General features: G+C 31.7%; 1 non-coding gene across 1 annotated transcript; it reads left to right on the top strand.

Annotated features, from left to right (window-relative positions):
* Positions 1-18,139: 18,139 nt before the first annotated feature.
* On the top strand, positions 18,140-18,231 carry TRNAI-UAU (transfer RNA isoleucine (anticodon UAU)). Its single transcript is given in 2 exon segments — positions 18,140-18,177; positions 18,196-18,231. It is a non-coding gene; the product is annotated as a tRNA-Ile (tRNA).
* The last annotated feature ends 122 nt before the right edge of the window (positions 18,232-18,353 follow it).

Genomic DNA, 18,353 nt, shown 5'->3' with positions numbered 1-18,353 from the left:
AGAATCATCAACACATTCTTATTTTTAGTTAACAGTGAGCAAACGCGGCACCCACTTGGAACAAAGTTTTCTCATAGTATAAACGCTCATGTAATATAAATCTAACACGTTATTTTAATATCTTTACAATGTTAGCTAACTCATGCAACTTCACTTTTCGATCATTCAAAACGATTTAGTGGATTTGATTATGGTTTCTGGAGTTACCACCTCATTTGGACGTCCATTGCGTTCTGCATCATCGGTGTCTCTACGACCACATTTAAAGTCAGCAAACCAACCTTTTATTATTGTTTCTGATGGAGCGGGGTCCTTTGCACTTTGCAAGCCATTTTTACGCTTGAGCGGTATTTTCCCATAAAGTAGCAGTGTAAGGAAGTAGTGTCACTCTTAGTACAATAACTCACAAACTTATGAGTAGAATATCATGAAATTTTAACAGCTTTCTTTTGAAGGTCTTTTAATATGTGTACCCAATTGTTTACTGACATTGATACAAATATTGAATTTTTATTGTTAAGAAACTTTTTGTCGCTTTCGACGTTCTGTCGTCATTTCGCTATTGTACATTACGCTACTCTACAACTGTTTAATTTACTTGAACTTATTTACTAAAAACTAAGTATTAAGATTGGACGGGGAGCAACATAAATATGTGTATAAATATAGATCGAATTTATTCTTTTAAATTACATCTATACTTAATAAATAATAATTATATAAATAAAGATAAAACAAATAATTATAGTTTACGGAAAGTCACTTCTATTCAGAATTTTAACTGTTAATAATTTTCTATGATAGCACATTGAAGATGGCCAGAAAAAATAAAACGATTAAACGATTCTCCCACTTCAATGCGGGAGAATCGCGCAATCAAACATCGATTATCTAACTTCCAAAGTATGGAAAATTCATAGGATGTATAGATCGATCTGTACCGTATAATAGAGAGACATTGAAAGAGATAGTCTATATAATTTTATCTTAGTTTTATGCTTCAGAAACACTACACTACGAAATTTAAAATGGTCTTTAATTAAAATTTTTGATTTATAAAAATTTATAAATAGTAACGTGAATACAATTTAACAAATTTATATTATGAACTATTGATAGTTTTGATTAAAACTATTGGGCAGATAATATATACTACTAGCCATACGCTCAAAATTCGACCGACCTTACAATACTCAATAATCTCATTCAATAACAACAATAATCAATTTCAACTATTAATAAAGGTAAATTAGACAGTCGGCATTATAATAAAGTATCATAAGCAAGATTATTTTCAAACCTGTAACAACTTCAGAGCATTAAATATGTAAAGTATTGATATCATTCTTTATTTTTACGTCATAAACATAAATATGGAATAATAAATGCAGTAGTGCATAATATATTTGTATATTAAAACAGAAAATATATGAATAAAACAATTAAAAGAATAGCAAAAACAATTAGGTAATTTATTTTTTACAATTTCGAAATGTATATTAAAGTGGTGTAAAGTAAAATGCTAAAAAACAATTGAAAAAGGGTTGAAAGAATAAAATGTCATATAGACACATATCTTATTGCCTTAATCATTAAACACCTTAATATTTACCAATGCTTTAAAATGTTTACAAATATACTGTTAATAATTCATAATTTCTTCTATTTGTCCTATGTGTTACATCTATGCAAATTATGTAGTTAGTTTCATTTTAAATCCTGCATATTTTTATTACCTCATCTATGTATTCATAAAGTCCTTATCTTTTATCCATACTTATCACCTAAACATTAAAACAACAAATATATTAGTTTTAACTCTTGATGCACAAACTACCTTATTTATAACCTTCAATAATCAATTAGAGCTTTCTTAAGAAATTAATTTACTTATGAAACCAGAAATTAATCAAAAGTTAATACCAGTCAAATTTACAGATGAATCTTTCATAACATCCTTTAGAATTCTCTCTAGTACTGACATATCTCTAGTACAGTGACATACTATGTCTCCAGAACCATACGAAGTTATAAAATATAACTTTACGTAACCATGTTATTCTTAATCGTTTTTTATCCATACTTGTCATAACTCTTAATAATTCAATAAATACGGGAATAACGAAAGTAGCACAAAACCTTAAGATAGCTTAAAATTAAATATAACTTCGTTTAATAATATTTTAACCACTCACTTTCCTTTATTTTAATTTATAAACACATTTTTTAAAAAACCTCTAGCCCCAGCGGGATTCGAACCTAGTAACTTATTGCCGGCGACCTAAACTCGTAACCCGCACGGCTACCCGCTGGTTTCGTTAATATATTTTGTGTTTATATATTTATGAGTAGCGCATATTTCACAAAAATATTAGGCCTACAAATTTTTCTCCAATATAAGCTTTAACCGTGCCAAATTTCACGCCTCCAAGTTTTCTTCAAAAAGGGAGGCAATAGTTTCGCTAAGCCTATTAATATATAGATTAAAAGGGTATATATTGAAGAGCTTATTAATTTATCAGGGCTTTAAACATAAATGTAAATAATATCCTATTTCCTCAACTTTATTACAAAGTTTTCCGTGTTATGCAACATCATTTAATATGAAAATAAATATAAAATTATTTTCTAAAATTCTAGCGACTTTTGTTATTCACCGACCCAAACAACATTTAATTATTATCACCACATTGGATCAGTATTTGGTATTTTTTGTGCTGTGTTACCTGATCTCTTTGTCTGATACTGACACTATCTGTTTCAAAAGAATCAAAACCTCAAACCTTCTCAGTTTACTTCATTTGAAAAAAATATTACTTAAATTATTTTTGGAGATTCTGATGTGGACTGAATAACTTATAACTTACATAATATATATATATATATATATATATATATATATATATATATATATATATATACAACAGCTATAATGAAAGACCACCCTTTTTATAATACTAGCATAATAGGTAATCAATGCCCTTCCACATAAGGATCTATGGTCATCCTGAAATACAAAGAACAAACCTTCTTGGACTCATCTATGAGGTCATAAGCGATTTCCTTAAGTTTATCATTATGTATTTATATTATGACACTTTCTGCTAGATTGCGTAAGATTATTGTAGTCTTTGCTTACACTTCAGATCGTGTTTACTAGTCAGCCACATAGCTGGGATATATTCTTGTATTCTACTTGCATTTTTTCAATCACTGAGAAAAATATTCGCATTTTAGCTATTTGTAAAAAAACTAACTTATTTTATCTCCAATCCTACTACTACTCTCCTAATACTAGCTTATTTGTATTTTTATAATTAAAATGATTAATTACTACTAGTGGTTGGTATAAATATTTTTAGCTCCAAATATAGAATATTTCAAGATATGATGAAAATTATTAAAACAAATACCGATTCTTAGTCAGCCTACATTATATACAAAATATGTATCCCCAAGGATTATTTGATTGGCCTTGACCTATGTAATCTATCAAAGTTTCGACAAATTTCATGTTTATCACAGAATTATCCCAAAGCTAGTGAATATTCTAGGGATTCAAACAGTCTAGGGATTTTCTAACTGAGAAAATAATATTACTTATCTTCAGCATTTAATCTTGTGAAAGTTTCTAGTTGGAATACTAAATAGGACAGATAACAATAGTAAATGCAAACAAAAAGTAAATGCTTTCTGCCATGGTTTATAGGTAGTTTCTTTGATTTTGTCATGGGCTTAGTTATAGTCTATGTAAAAAAATTAAATACCCATTTCCTTTTAAAACTATGTTTATTAAATTAAATCAGAAATTAGTTTCGGAAGGCATTAAAAAAATATTACGAAGATTTTTTGTTCATTTCGAATGTCATATTTTTCTAGTAAACTCAATTTCAGAATATCTGCAAATATTTTTGACTTGTATACCAGGACGAAGTAAATTCATAAAGTCTGAAATATAGATCGCTAATTTAATGAATTACTTTATCCTGACATATTAATTAAAGTTCATCAACATTTTGTGACTGAGAGATGATCTGTGTCGAAATCTCCAATATAAGGAAATTGTTTAGTAGCTGATTTCACCTAAAAATATACAGTATTTCTTGTTTTATGTAGATTTCTTCAAATTTGTCAAATTTATTTTTAGTGATCGTTAAATAGAACAGTCAGTAACAAACTTTTTTGTTCCTTCGTATATGTTAAAAATAACATACCTTAAGAACGTTTTCTTAAATAGCACACACGCTTAAAACAAAAATAATTTGATCATTTCATGTCATTCTTCAATAAAACAAAAGAGTTGTTACGTTTTTCTTTACTAATTATTTCTTACATACTTGTATTTATTATATATAATTAAAATAGTTCTAGAGATGTAACAGAAAAAGTTAAGTTTAATTTAGGGTTTGTCGAAAAGGGCAAAAATCGTCAAATTATTGTATAAAATGTCCTCTAAAATTGGGAATTTTCTTTTCTTTCTTAACAAAAAAACGTTCACATCTTGTAGCCCCTAATTTTGTAGAAAGGTAAAAAAATAGCTTTCAAATTACGATTAATGCGACGGAAACAAAACTTACGTAAGAAAGAAAGCTTTCCTTTTTTTCTAAATTGAGTTCGTTAACGTTAGGTATTCCATATAAATGTAAATTAACTGTAATCTTAGAGTTCAGATAATTAGTATCTTATCTTAATAATATAGAGTGAGAATTTGTGATAATTACATTAAGACATTAGATATACTTTACAAATTAATTTATTACCTCTGTTGTAGTTGCTTTTATACCAACGTGAGTACGACATTAATACATCAATATGTTTTTCCCAAATTAAAATAAAAGTAAACCACTTAAGCAAAAATTAAGAATACAGTCATACACTACATCCAAGTTCATGTGATTTGGTTCGCTACAATCTTCTGAATTCCTACCTGAAACTCCTACTTGTACTTTTTCTACAGCCTTAGGTAGGATGTACAGTCGGCAAACGTTCCAAGTACTGTAAACTTCAAGTATTCTTTAAGTAAACTGGTTGTTTTCCAGTTAGTAAAATTGTTACTAAAATTATACTTGTTTGGTTTTTTACTGCATTGTCGTGCATAAAATTAAAAATACTAGAGTGTGATCAGATGATAATTCGCACAAGCTCTCGATTTTTATTTGACTGGATGAGATGCCTTTCTAAATGTAAAAGTCCAGTAGGTCTAGCACTTTTTTACTGTCGGTGAGACAGCCAGTGCTTTTGGGCGCTGAATGATAATTACAAGGTATAATATTAATTACTGCGAGTACTTTATTACATTTTCCAACAATTATTAATCACAAATCACAGGCTGTATATTTAACACCCTGCACCGAGAAAACCAAAAATTCCAACCGAATCCAGGCCTCCACAAGGTTCTGCATGGAGTAACCAAGGTGGCAGGAAGCTATCCCGAAAACTAGCCGACGCTATCCAGCCTACTCTAACTGAAACTCCTCTTTTAGTCACTACACCGGACCTTAACTTCCCAATGCAAGCGTTTACTGGCCAACAGGCTTTCCTGCAAGTGATCGCCCTGGCTCACCAACTTGCTCGTCTTTTTCCGAATATCGCCGCCTAAACGGCAATATTTACCTGTTTCTTTTACTTACAGCAGCCTTTTAAATCTTCGAAATGGCTGCTCCGAAATCTCTTATACTGATGACATGGAATGCAAACAAAACATGACATTCTATGACGCCATCATCACTCTCATCCAGGAAACTTTCCTGAAACTTTTGCATCGTCTCTCTGTCTAACGGAAACGATAGAACTCCAGGTTGAGATCGAGTCGAGGCGAAATACTCGTCAGAAAAGGAGCCAAAAAGGAGCTTCTATCCTCGTTATCAGCAAACAACCTTGATTAATATCGACATGCAAGAAACGTCCCTTCGTGATTACATCACTGTATAGGAAATCTTCTGCATTCAACTCTACACAATACCGAAAGAAAATTTCCAAAAATAATAGGTGGCGACACTCACAACCCCACTTGGGGGTGTTTCAGGGCAAACCCCGAAGATAACACCACCGTAGGTCTAACTACAGATCTGGGCTATGGTCTTATCCCGCCAGATGAATCCATCTATCACGCCAGTTCAGCTTCGCACAAGCAAGAGTTCTCGATTTCCTTATTCTTCAAGACGTAAATCGCCTTTACAAAGTTTGAGTCCTTGACGAACTAGGCTCTGATCATCGTCCTGTCCTTTTCAAATTCGGGAACTGCGCCACCACTCAAGTCCCACTCACAATATTCAAGAAAAACCGACTGGAAAAACTACCAATCTCTTCATCTGGAATCCATTCCAATTCCGAATATTAACGCTCCAGAACACCACGAGGAAGCCGTACTTAAGCCAACTTGTGATATTCAGCCTGCTCACGAATTCAACCTTCCCGCTTCTCTTGAACGTGAAATTCGCATCAAAAATGGTCTATGCAGATTAGCTTAATACATCCTTAATACTACAAAAGGAAAGCGAATAGAGCATGCATGAGGAAGGCCGTCTCCACCTGGCGAGCGATGAAATGGAAATCATTTCTTGCGGATCCAAGACTGGATGGCCCCGCTTCTTTCTGGCGTGTCCCCAAACCCCTCCTGGGGAAGAGGCATAATGTCATCCCTCCCGGAAGTCAGCGGTTACAGGAAATTTCGCAGTCACTGACCAATAAAAAGTCCAGTTCCTCGCAGAGACCTACGAGGCTCAGATTAAATACATCCCTCCCGCAGAGAACACTAAACCTAAAGACAACGACACTGTCATCAATGAATCCAACTCCATCAAAAGACTAGTAACCCCAAGCGTTCTCCTCAACCATTTCGGGTCTCCAAAGGCTCTACAGGCTATGATCGGTAAACTTCAAACCAAAAATCTACAGGTTTCGACGAAATATCGATTATCCAACGAAAAAAGCTCCCGCATAAGCAGTTCGCGGAACTGACTGAACGCGGACTGAACCAAACATCATTAACTCCATCATGAGGCTGCAACATTTCCCGGCGTCTTGGATACGCACTTATAGCGGTTATTGCCAACAAAGAAACAAAACCACCTCCCTCCGACTACAGGCCCCTCAGCCCTCTACTCTTTCACAAAGGACAACAACATCATTCCTGATAAACAATTCGGATTTCGCCGTCTGGCCGCACACATCCACCACGCTCTTGACCAACATAAAACGGTTAGAGCAGTCCTTATGGACCTAATCAAAGCCTTCGACAAGGTCTGGCACGACGGCATTTTGCGATCAAATGCTTGCGATTAGGCCTCCCAGAAGACCTAGCCGCTCTCATCAGGTCCTACCGATCGGACAGATCTTTCCAGGTCAAGATCAGAAATACACTTTCCAGTAGAAAAAAAATCGATTCTCGCATACCTCAAGGTTCCCTGCTGACCCCAGCCTTATTTAACCTCATTATTTCAGATCTGCCGACAAAAGAGCTCATTGGCGTCGTGTTATTACACTGACGACACTGTTTTCTTCACGGCCACCAGGTTCGAAGTTACAATTCATGAACGTTTACAGAAGCAGCTCGATCAGGTGGTCAAGTGGTTCAAATTCTGGAGATTAAAAATCAACCCCCTGAAAACCCAGGCCCTCATTTTCCATAAGAAGTCGTCGCAACTCACAACTCGGAAAGCGTCTCGCAACTTAAGACCGACACCTCAATAATTCCATGGCTGGATAACGTCACGTACCTAGGTCTCCACTTCTACCGACGGTTCGGTTCTGATCTGCCCGTCTAGCAGACTTCCCATCTCCAGCAAATGTTTATTTTACGAGATGTTAATTCGGTCCGTACTCCTCTACGGATCTAATATCTACTTCAAGTTTGTTACAGCTAACCAGGTGAAACGGATACAAGTTTTTCAAAATAAACACCTAAGGAGAATCTTAAACGCTCCATGGATTGTCAGAAATAATCAAATTCATAAGGAAACTGATACTCCAGAAATCAAGCACATACGAAATGCTTGATTTCACTCAATCATTCCACAAACAACAACTCAGCTCAAGTTCTTCTAAAAACGCGTTTGTTCGTGAACTGGTCGACATGCTGGTAGTTTAGCACCGCGTTACCACTAACCTCCCCCTTTTCCAGGGTGAAACGACCTCATCTGTCGCTGCAGTCATAACTATTGCCCCCATAGAACAATATGAAGTCCTGTGTTAACTCAAGTTCGCGAATCAATAGAATAGGCAGGTCTTCTTAATATATTGCCATATCCCCAAATTTAATGCAGTAGCAGTAGCGATCCACAGGGTTCAACTGTGAGGCGGTTTCGGTTTAGTGTATTGGTAAGCCCAGAGGCAGTTCCGCATAACCCGGTCCAACTTGTCATTCCAGGGCAAGTCTCCGCGACCAGGTATGCGTCATGCATTCCACCGCCTGGTTTTAGGCCAGAACAAAAAAATATTCTATGGAACATTAAATTTAAATCTGCACAAATTAACTTATTTATTATATGCGATATTCGATTTGAATCTATATAGGGATGGAAATTTTACGTATGTCGAGAGTTTCATTCAGAACTGTATATAGATTCCAATAAAGCGGACCCATTAATTTGTCTTCCCTGCAAAGAATATAAAAACTTGCTATAATTCTTTAATAATTCCAACAATTCGGTGATTATCGAAAGGAATACAAAATCCTGAATAACACTGCTTAAAATTGATTAACTTCGTTTAAAAACGTTTTATAACTAACTTTCTGCTTTAACATGGTTTCAAATGTAATTCTAATATAATGTAATGCTATTCCTGGTTGCTTGATTTGTGTTTTTTTCATTTTAATAAATATTATTTGGAGCGCTTATTACACAAATATATTAGGCTTAAAAATTCTTCCTCCGTATAAGTTTTAACCATGCCAAATTGCAAGCCTCTCGTTGCTCGAAATTTAATACAGGAATATTAATTATAAAAAAATTTCGATAGATATTATTTAGAAAATAATATTTATTTTTAGATCACCATATCGAATTTTTAAATATATTTCTATAAAAAAACATCCAGAAGAAATATTGGAATTTCTAAATATTTTCGGCGTCATACTGCGGAAGAATATTTTACATTTGATCCACACTCACATCTTTGAACCCCAGACATTTTCTATGAAATTTGGTTATCGATTTCGAATAAAATGGAATTTCCTGTAATACGTTGTTGCTTATGAGTTTTGAATTTATGGGGAGGCAGATTCTATATCAGATGTTATTTCTGTTCTTTAGACTTTCATAACAATATTAGACTTTTATATACCACTTATGTATTGATGTGATCTACTAAAACTTATACTATTGTTATATATTTTATTTTAATTGTTTTATTAGTTTTATTTTTGAATAACAATAAACTGGAAGCGGAAAAATTAATTTCAATGTTTCCTCATAAATGAATTTGAAGTCATATATCTCTAGTAACATTTATTCAATTAAGCCATACCATAGCGCATTAGAAAAGAACAGTTCGTATAGCATTTTAAATAAAAAGATGGCGGGATTTATTTGGAGAGCTATATATCAAACTTTAAACAATTGAACAGAAAGTCGATACTCGGATTCCACATGAATTGATATTGAACAATTTAAAATACCGATCATTTGTGAATTTTTGCTGAAACTAAATAAATGGGCAATTAAAAAGAAATTATGGTAAAAAAGAACGTGACTGAAGTACCGAGAAACATTACAAACGGTTGCAATAATAGTTGTGTTATATGTTTGATGATTTCAATGTTTTGTGGTTTAATGGTATTGAAGATAATGATTCATCATGAGATGTTCATAACTAGCCAAATTATTAAGAGGTGCTTGCATGTATTTTCATAATTTCTCATATTGAGAAAAATTTATAACATATATTATATGCATCATTTTCTACTTCATTTTTCTAGCAGCATGTCGATAATAATATCACATGACATGTCTATTACACCCTACTGCTGTTTATTTTTGCAACAATGCATTATAAAATTTGTTCAGTTGAAATTGATAGACATCTGTAGTAATAAGTTCATTCGGTTTTAGCAACTCGAAATTACATTAAACATTGCTAATACCACCATGTACAAGTAAAACTTTACAGTCATAAATATTCTGCTTCGGCGTTGTCAATGTGGATGAATCTAGTGGAACAACCCATAGCTTTCTGCGCTTGAGGTTGTTATAGTGAATCCACTTTACAGCACCAGTCACATTGTGTTACAGAAAACTTATTTTTTACATGCTGTCTGATATTTCTTTGAGACTTTAAGTTCAATTTTCATACAATAAGTATTCGAACGTATTCGAAATTTTTCAAGAACGTTTCTTCTCATTCTTCACATCAAAATCAACACCTTTATATCGGTGAAACTAAAATTGACAATTGAAATATGATTCAGTATCACGATAAGTTTCAAAAAGTGTTTGATGGCCTCAACAGCAGATTTCTACAAATCAAACGACAATAGTGATGAATGTCGAAAAGGCAATTTTAAACGTCCTGTGGTTAGCACCTATGTGCGCAGTATAACTGTGCCTTATACTAAATCGAAAACAGTTTATTTTATTTTAGGTACCAAAATGTCAAAATCATCCTATATAAGAGTTAGCTTAAGTTCTTTAACGGTTATTTACATTAGCAGTACGTTTATATTTCACTAATAGATATACTCTCTAGTATCAACAACTAATGTTAAGGAATCAACAGATTTAAAAAAACTACTAGAATGGACATGTCTATGCTAAACTACAGAAATATTTAGTAAACCTTAAAAATTGAAAGAGATTGACTGCGAAGTTTCATTGTCAGTATAAGTATAACTGTCATTAATCACCATATTTCAACATTACCTGACATTATGAGTATCTGTAGTAATAATCACCGATCATTTCATTATATTTCATGCATATTTTTAATGTTTTCAGTTTCATCACCCAACCATCTCGACATCAACATCTCTCACGCTTATTTGCTTTTTTATTTGGCGATTTATTGAGTATATAGTTGTTATAACATTTATTTTGATCTCTGTTTCTATTTATTTAAGACGTAATATTTCACATTGTTTTATTAAATATATTTTTTTATTTTACATCTTGGGTTTAAAAATAACCCTCCACTAGTAAAGAGAATTAATAGTTTTAAGAAATATTATATTAATAATGACATAATATATCTGAAATAATATTCTCTATATTATGTATAAAAAAATGGTGTTTTGATGAAATGTGCTCTCAACTTAATATTTGAATTGTAATATCAAGTTTGATTTGTAAAACAAATACACCTTTTTACACTGAGATTTTCCGTTTCAATTTTTCAATAGAGATACAAAATTAATTTGAATTTCAAGTACTAATTAATTTCCAGTCGTTTATTTCACGAAAGGTAATTCATATTTCCAGTTCAAGAGTTTATATTTCTGGGATATTTCTGTAGGATATGTTCGTTTTAATTAAATATCCATGAATGTTTAGTTAAAAATGTACCGGAAATTGATCAATAAAATATAAAATATTTATTATTTACAGTTATTTATTGTATAGCTTTCAATGTAGACCCCTTCGAAAAGAATACAGTTATCCCAATGAATAGTCCATTTATTAAAATATGTTTAAAGACATTTTATGGAATGATTGTCAGTTCTCATCTCAATCGTCAATAAATTCTAGAAAATGGATATCACTCATAACATCATAAAATTAGTTCTTTCGTATATTTAAAGTCTCCTTTTTACCAACGATGGTTTATATGGACACGACAGTTTAACGACAGTTTAACGTGGGCTCCGAAACGTGCTACTCGGCATTAAGCCTACCGACTGGCTAGTGACCTTTGGAGATCATCCCAGAAGACATCCGTTATTACCCTGCCTGGTTTCTAGCGTGACAGGGATCATTTTCCTTGTTGGATTTTACATTCTTGTCTAAGGACAATTAAAAATGCTAAAAATCACAAACATAAATTTACGACCATGCCCCAGCAGGATTCGAACCCGCAACTATTGCAACAGCAGGAGGACCGTCCTGTCGCCTTTAACACTTCGCCAACCAAGTCAGCTCATAATATTTGTGATATTGGGTGTAACTAACACAAATACCAGACTAACAAAAATGAGTTTGTAAAAATTTGCTTAAATTGGATTTTTATAAACTATAATTATCTCACATGACAATCATTATTTATCTCAAAAAATAATTATTATACTCCATATCCATTAATATCAATACCATGAATAATTAATGGTATTGTTTTCTTTTAGCACAAAAATAACCTTATTTTTAGAGCAACTTTGCATGCAATTAAGTTTCATTCGTTAGATGTAACACCACTTTTTATTACTATTTAGCATACTCCAAAATGTTTATTAATCATCCATTTGTAATTCATATTGCCGTCTGAAAACAACATAATATGCAAATCATCTAGAAACGGAATAAATCGCAGGTGTATATAGCTAAGCAAATTTTTGCCAAATAATTATTCTTTTACTTTTGTATTTTGTTATATATATATCCATTAAGTAGACACTTCTTTCTGGAAAACATATAATAGATACACCACAGATAAATTACTAAATTAAAGTATTATTGTTGTGATATAAAAAATTATTTTTAACAATGCTGACTAAATAATACTTTTATCTATTTTTATGAGTATACATTATTCCACAAATATCTCCAGATTTAGCGCACATTGAGATCCATTTAATTTTAAAACAGAGATGCGCACTTTTTTTATCATGATTATTAGATTCAATGTCGAAAATATATACAAGCAGGTTTACCTTAGATTCAAGAGGTTTATAAAAATGGAAAAATTTTGGAAATAACACATTTAAAAAATATATTTACTAAAACGAAGTAATAAAAATCTATTTAATATATGTCCAGCTATTCCATATCTATAAAAACATCATGTTAAACATCATCATTATTTTTTATGAAAAATATACACAAACTTGATAAATAGTTGATTTAATATTGAAGATATATATATACATTGGAATTTTTTTTTGAAATAACATATTTTGTTTAAAAAATTATTGAATGATATGAAGTAATAAAAATAATTTCTATATGCTTTTCTATTTTTATAAAAACGCCATATTTAAGTCAATTTACATATTTCAACAATTAGCAAGTACTCCACTAACTATATTAAAACCACCAAGCATTACCATAACAAGACTAAATTCGTTTGGATCAAACCAAGCCAATATAGTTAAACCAAATTAAAATCTGCCACTATATATAAGCAGTGAAATTCTCACAAAAATCTCCAGATATGATCAACTATTATACCCACTATTCTTGATCCACAAACTCCATTAATGAATTAACATATTAAAATGAATGGATTATCGTACTTTTAAGCTGAATGAAATCTCAGTCAATACATCAATATTTTTAATATTTTTATTTTTTTAACCTATACTCTTATATACATGTATTGTATTTTCCTAGTAATTAGATCATTAGGGTGTCGTTGATAGTTTTATATTTTATTTATTTGATCCAGGTCTAATTTATTCTTCTCTGATTCTCTAAATTTCACATTCTTTAACTTTCGCTCTCAACAAATTCTAGCCACATCTTGCCTATAATATAAAATTTAAATCATTACTAAAATATATTATGTTAACTATATACTATTTATTTAACCGGTTACTACAATTTTTGCTACTAGACTTATTAACTATTTCCATCACAACAAGAATCATTTTCTTCCCTGTTCTTGTTATCATTAAATTTTGGCATATGTTAATACCTATTCGATGTCATTGAAAATGATGTTATAAATTTGGCAGCTAATATTACCACTATAAATAAAACTGATGCTATTTGGATTTTATAACTTTTAAAAATTTAACCTTACATTCTGCACTTACCCTTGTTCTTCAAAATTTTAAAACCAATGTGTGTTAAACCATCAAGAATAACACAACAATTTAATTATTATTACTATAGAATTATTAACGAAACTCAAAATCTAAATATTCTAGATATAGGTTGTTTTGACTTGATCGACTGTACCGACCGATTCGAAAAGAATGTATCGCCATTAGAAAAGGAAGAAAATATAGTTTATTATTTTCTATGGTTAGAGATACTTGTGGAGTAATGTATCCTCTTTTTTGACCTGAGATATTAGCTGATTTATTTGCTCGCTGGTATAGTTAGAGGTAAACGGGTGCTCTCGCAAAAAGAGTCAGTTATAGATACGAGAACCGTCATTACATGTATGTAAATTACACTTTGTGGTCAGTGTCAGTGAGTTAACAAGGGTTTTTTCACAAAATGAGAAGAATTCCTTATTAAACAATATGCATTAATCAAAATATGTTCCGTTTACAATAACACTCTCCTTCCAACGCAACCTCTTTCTTCCTATATCATATATTATATTCATATATTCATTCACATATTATATATCATATATTCATGGCAGCACCATGTAGAAAGAACTATTTTGGTTTGACAGAGATCCAATTTCGAACTTCTTCTTCAAATGAAATATTTTGTTTGATGAATATTTTCAGTGCGGCAGAACTTACCATTCGAGCTGGGACAGTGGATCCTTCGCAACTTTTACAACATATGGCCGAGCGCTGTCATGCAAAAGGATGACTGCTCGACGATTCGCTATTGCTGATCCTTTTTACGACGACATTGCTATTAAATTGACATCAGTTGATTCTACAGATGGTAGAAGATCGAAAACGAACTAAACTGATGGTTCTAGACAAATATCTAAAATTAAAAAGAGGTATTAAGCAAAAACAAAAACTAGAAAGAGAAGCCTGCTGGAATTTGAGCGTTTCTGTATCAAAACGTGAATATCGGACTTGACACTAAGAAAATTGAGCAGCAGGAATAAATCAACGACAACAATAAAAAAGCAGATCAATCCTTCGCATACTGAGACATAATTATATGTATATATTACAACATAAATTAAGTTCTGAAGATAGCATGTTTAAGAGTGAACTACTTTTTTACTAATTTTTATTCGGTAGATATAAATGAAATGTTTAATTGCGTTTAATGTAATTTACTTTTTTAGAAATAGGCCTGCAAAATATACATTATAGATCAGATAGAGTATTACGTCTTTCTCCCTATAACAGCATATTCAACCTTAACATATTGATATAGGATGTGAGGCAGGTCAAGAAGGATATACCAGCAAAAACTGTTTAGGTATGTGGAAAAAAGAAATATCTAAAATAACACCTTTTCTATTAGACCTAATCTGTTTAGACATGCAGGCCAAGAACTGTTTGGATATGTGGAAAGCAATGCACTCAAACAAATGGTGGAATAATAAACAAGTTTCAGATAGATTGTAAGTTAACATTACAGTTATTGACTTGAATAGACTCATGGAATTATGCTAACAAATACCATGTTCGGGTGATGAAAGCGAAAACAATTAAAAGTGAGTATATAATTAATATAGAATTAATATAGAATATCGTATTATAGAATGTGAAACATTTTCGTGAAGATATGGCAAAAGTATTGGGGAGAAAGCAGTGATTACATCTAATTTTATCAAGCAAAATGTACAAAAGTAGGCGTAAAAAGCTATAATAACCACATAAAAAACTCACCTAGAACCTCACCTCATACCTACACTCTACCTCCTAGGTGATATGGAAAAGGTTCGCAGTGAACTCATGTACTTTCAATTTATGACGTCAAACCGTGGCAATGTTGTTGTATTTAACGTTAACATTTTACCAATTTTAGTTTATTTTAGCTTTGATATATAACAACATTTTAATATAAATGGATAAATTAATAAAACATAATTTATTTTAACATTATAATATATCTAATAATTAATATTATCAAATAATTTAAACTACAGTTAATTAAACAGCCACAAATTTTGTAGGTTAGATTTATTTTACTATATTTACATTGAACTCTTTTCTAAATCACCTATGGCATCATTGGAGGCTTAATCCACCTGATGAATATTTGTACATCTAAGTAATGTATTTTATTTTCATTAGAGAACATATTTACCTTTTTATATTTGCTGCATTCTCTCTAATGCATTTGCCATATCTGCAAAATAGTTAGTATTCCTTTTCTCCTCGTACAATTGCTTATAACTATATATGTTCTGAATAATAACACACATATCTATGCACATAAATCTTTAACAACCGACAATATGATTTTCTGCAGTTATCCAATATTAATTATATACCCATCTTTAGCTGTTTCCACTCCCATCACTCTGTCGTGGTATCGTCAGCATTGAATCATAATCCTACATCCAGAGAATTTTATTCCCTCACCGTCACTTTCTTCGCCACTATTCAAGTCAGTAACTAATCTGTTAATTTCCAATCTAACATTAGTTCAAAATTCCACTATTTGTCAATGCCTTCTTCTGTGTGTCTAATCCTAAAATCTGCGTGTTATCCAAACCGAAGGGTGTTATTGTAGAGAGTGTATTGATTTCCACATATCAAAAGAGTTCTTGGCCTACATATCCACTGTAGTAATTTTTTATCGCCCATAACAATTCAATTTGATTGAATATGCAATGATAAGGAGGAAGATGTTGCACTCTGTGGCCCTATCTACTGTGCATCTTTTTTCCTTAAACTTTTGTTTTCTTTATTTCTCTCTTTGTTAGTGTCTTGCCTAGAGTGGCATAATGTTCGATTTTGAAATACCTATGTCTATACACTCCAAGAACTGCATATTCGTAAGTTTTCTATGGATACATTCCATACTAATAGTTATCTCTGAAATAATTGTATTAAATTATCATTAGATATAAAACTGCTCACTATTTTTATACATTTCATAAATTTAATCTTGAATAGAGCTAACATCGAGGTATGTAGATTGCTTATTTTCATTGAATCCAAAATTCTAGCGTTTCGTTCTAGTTTGGAAGTAGTTATAGTGAGCATCCTAATATTCAGTACCGCTGCAACACAATCAAAATATTTCCAATAGAAATCCCAGCAGCTTAATATTTAATAGTATCAATACTTACTTTTCTAAAAAATTTTACTAATAAGACTGGCTGTTTGTTTAGTCTCGGCATTTTCAACCAGAGTTATCAAAAATATTAAGCAGCTATTTAAAATTTATGAAAACAAGCAAAGGGCCAAAACAACGTTTGCCGGTTTATAATCTCTGACGTCTAACGTTTTCAAGAATTTTGAAGACATTTGACAACCGAACGACTTTTGCAGGTTGATTCGGTTATATGCTCGAACTTTTTATCTTTTTATCTTATCTCTTTTTACTGGAATAAAACGAGAAATAAAATCTAATATTTAAACGAATTCACGAACTGCAATAGGCAATATACTATACATCTGGTTAACAGATATTCACTGCTATTTTGGATAGACTATGGACTGTGATTAAGTACTGTGTTGTTTGTTTTTATGACTGAAAAGACTTCAACTTCAAAGGGCAGAAATGAAAAAAAAATGTATTGCATAATCTACATATATGAATAGTGTTCATCTATAGACTATCCAAAATTGCTGTGAACATACGTCATCAAAAAGATTCATGTATTGCCGCGTTTTTCAAATTCGTTCCAAAATCAGTCAGTATTTTCCTTCTCATTTTATTCTAGTTAAAAGGAGACACAATGCTATCTGATAAATTCGAACATGTAACCGAACCATCCTGTCAAAGTCGTCCGGTTGTCAAATATATACAAATTTTTTGAAAACAATAATAATAAGAGGTTATAACTCTAACTTATGACTTTTACCACTAAAATACATTTCAATATCGGCGATAACAAAACGCCACTAAATACAAACACCTACATTCCAATTAGTATATTTTTATTTAGCATTGATAAAATATTTAAATTCCTCTACTCCTGCAACATATACCAGACATGACCCTTTTGATTATTTCTAGTTCATTAATCTGATTCATAAGCGAATAACATTATACATGGGAAGATATATTTTAAGGTGTATTAAATGATAATGAACGCAATAGTTCGTATTGAGCCTTGAAAACGCAAGAATATATCCCCATATACATAAATGTTTATTTTATCTCCATATATAGCATATAAAGCGCCTAAGATTTGGATTTTGGTTATTTTAAATATTTTTTGCAAGTCCCCAGTGGCGCAATTGGTTAGCGCACGGTACTTATAAGACAGTAGTCGTGAGCGATGCCGGGGTTGTGAGTTCGAGCCTCACCTGGGGAAGAATATTTTTACTCAAAAACTAAGATATATTATTATGAATTGCTAAATAAAATGTGCATCCCGTATATTTTATGTTACTGGACGAACTTCTTTTAAGTTATATTTTAAGATAAATATCATTT

Source organism: Rhynchophorus ferrugineus, unplaced genomic scaffold, assembly GCF_030347505.1.
Source record: "Rhynchophorus ferrugineus isolate W39M unplaced genomic scaffold, kcgeb_rfMv2 rfM7, whole genome shotgun sequence".
Classification (NCBI taxonomy): domain Eukaryota; kingdom Metazoa; phylum Arthropoda; class Insecta; order Coleoptera; family Curculionidae; genus Rhynchophorus; species Rhynchophorus ferrugineus.
The sequence above is the reverse complement of the archived record's forward strand: the minus strand, read 5'-3'. Positions and strand labels throughout refer to the sequence as shown.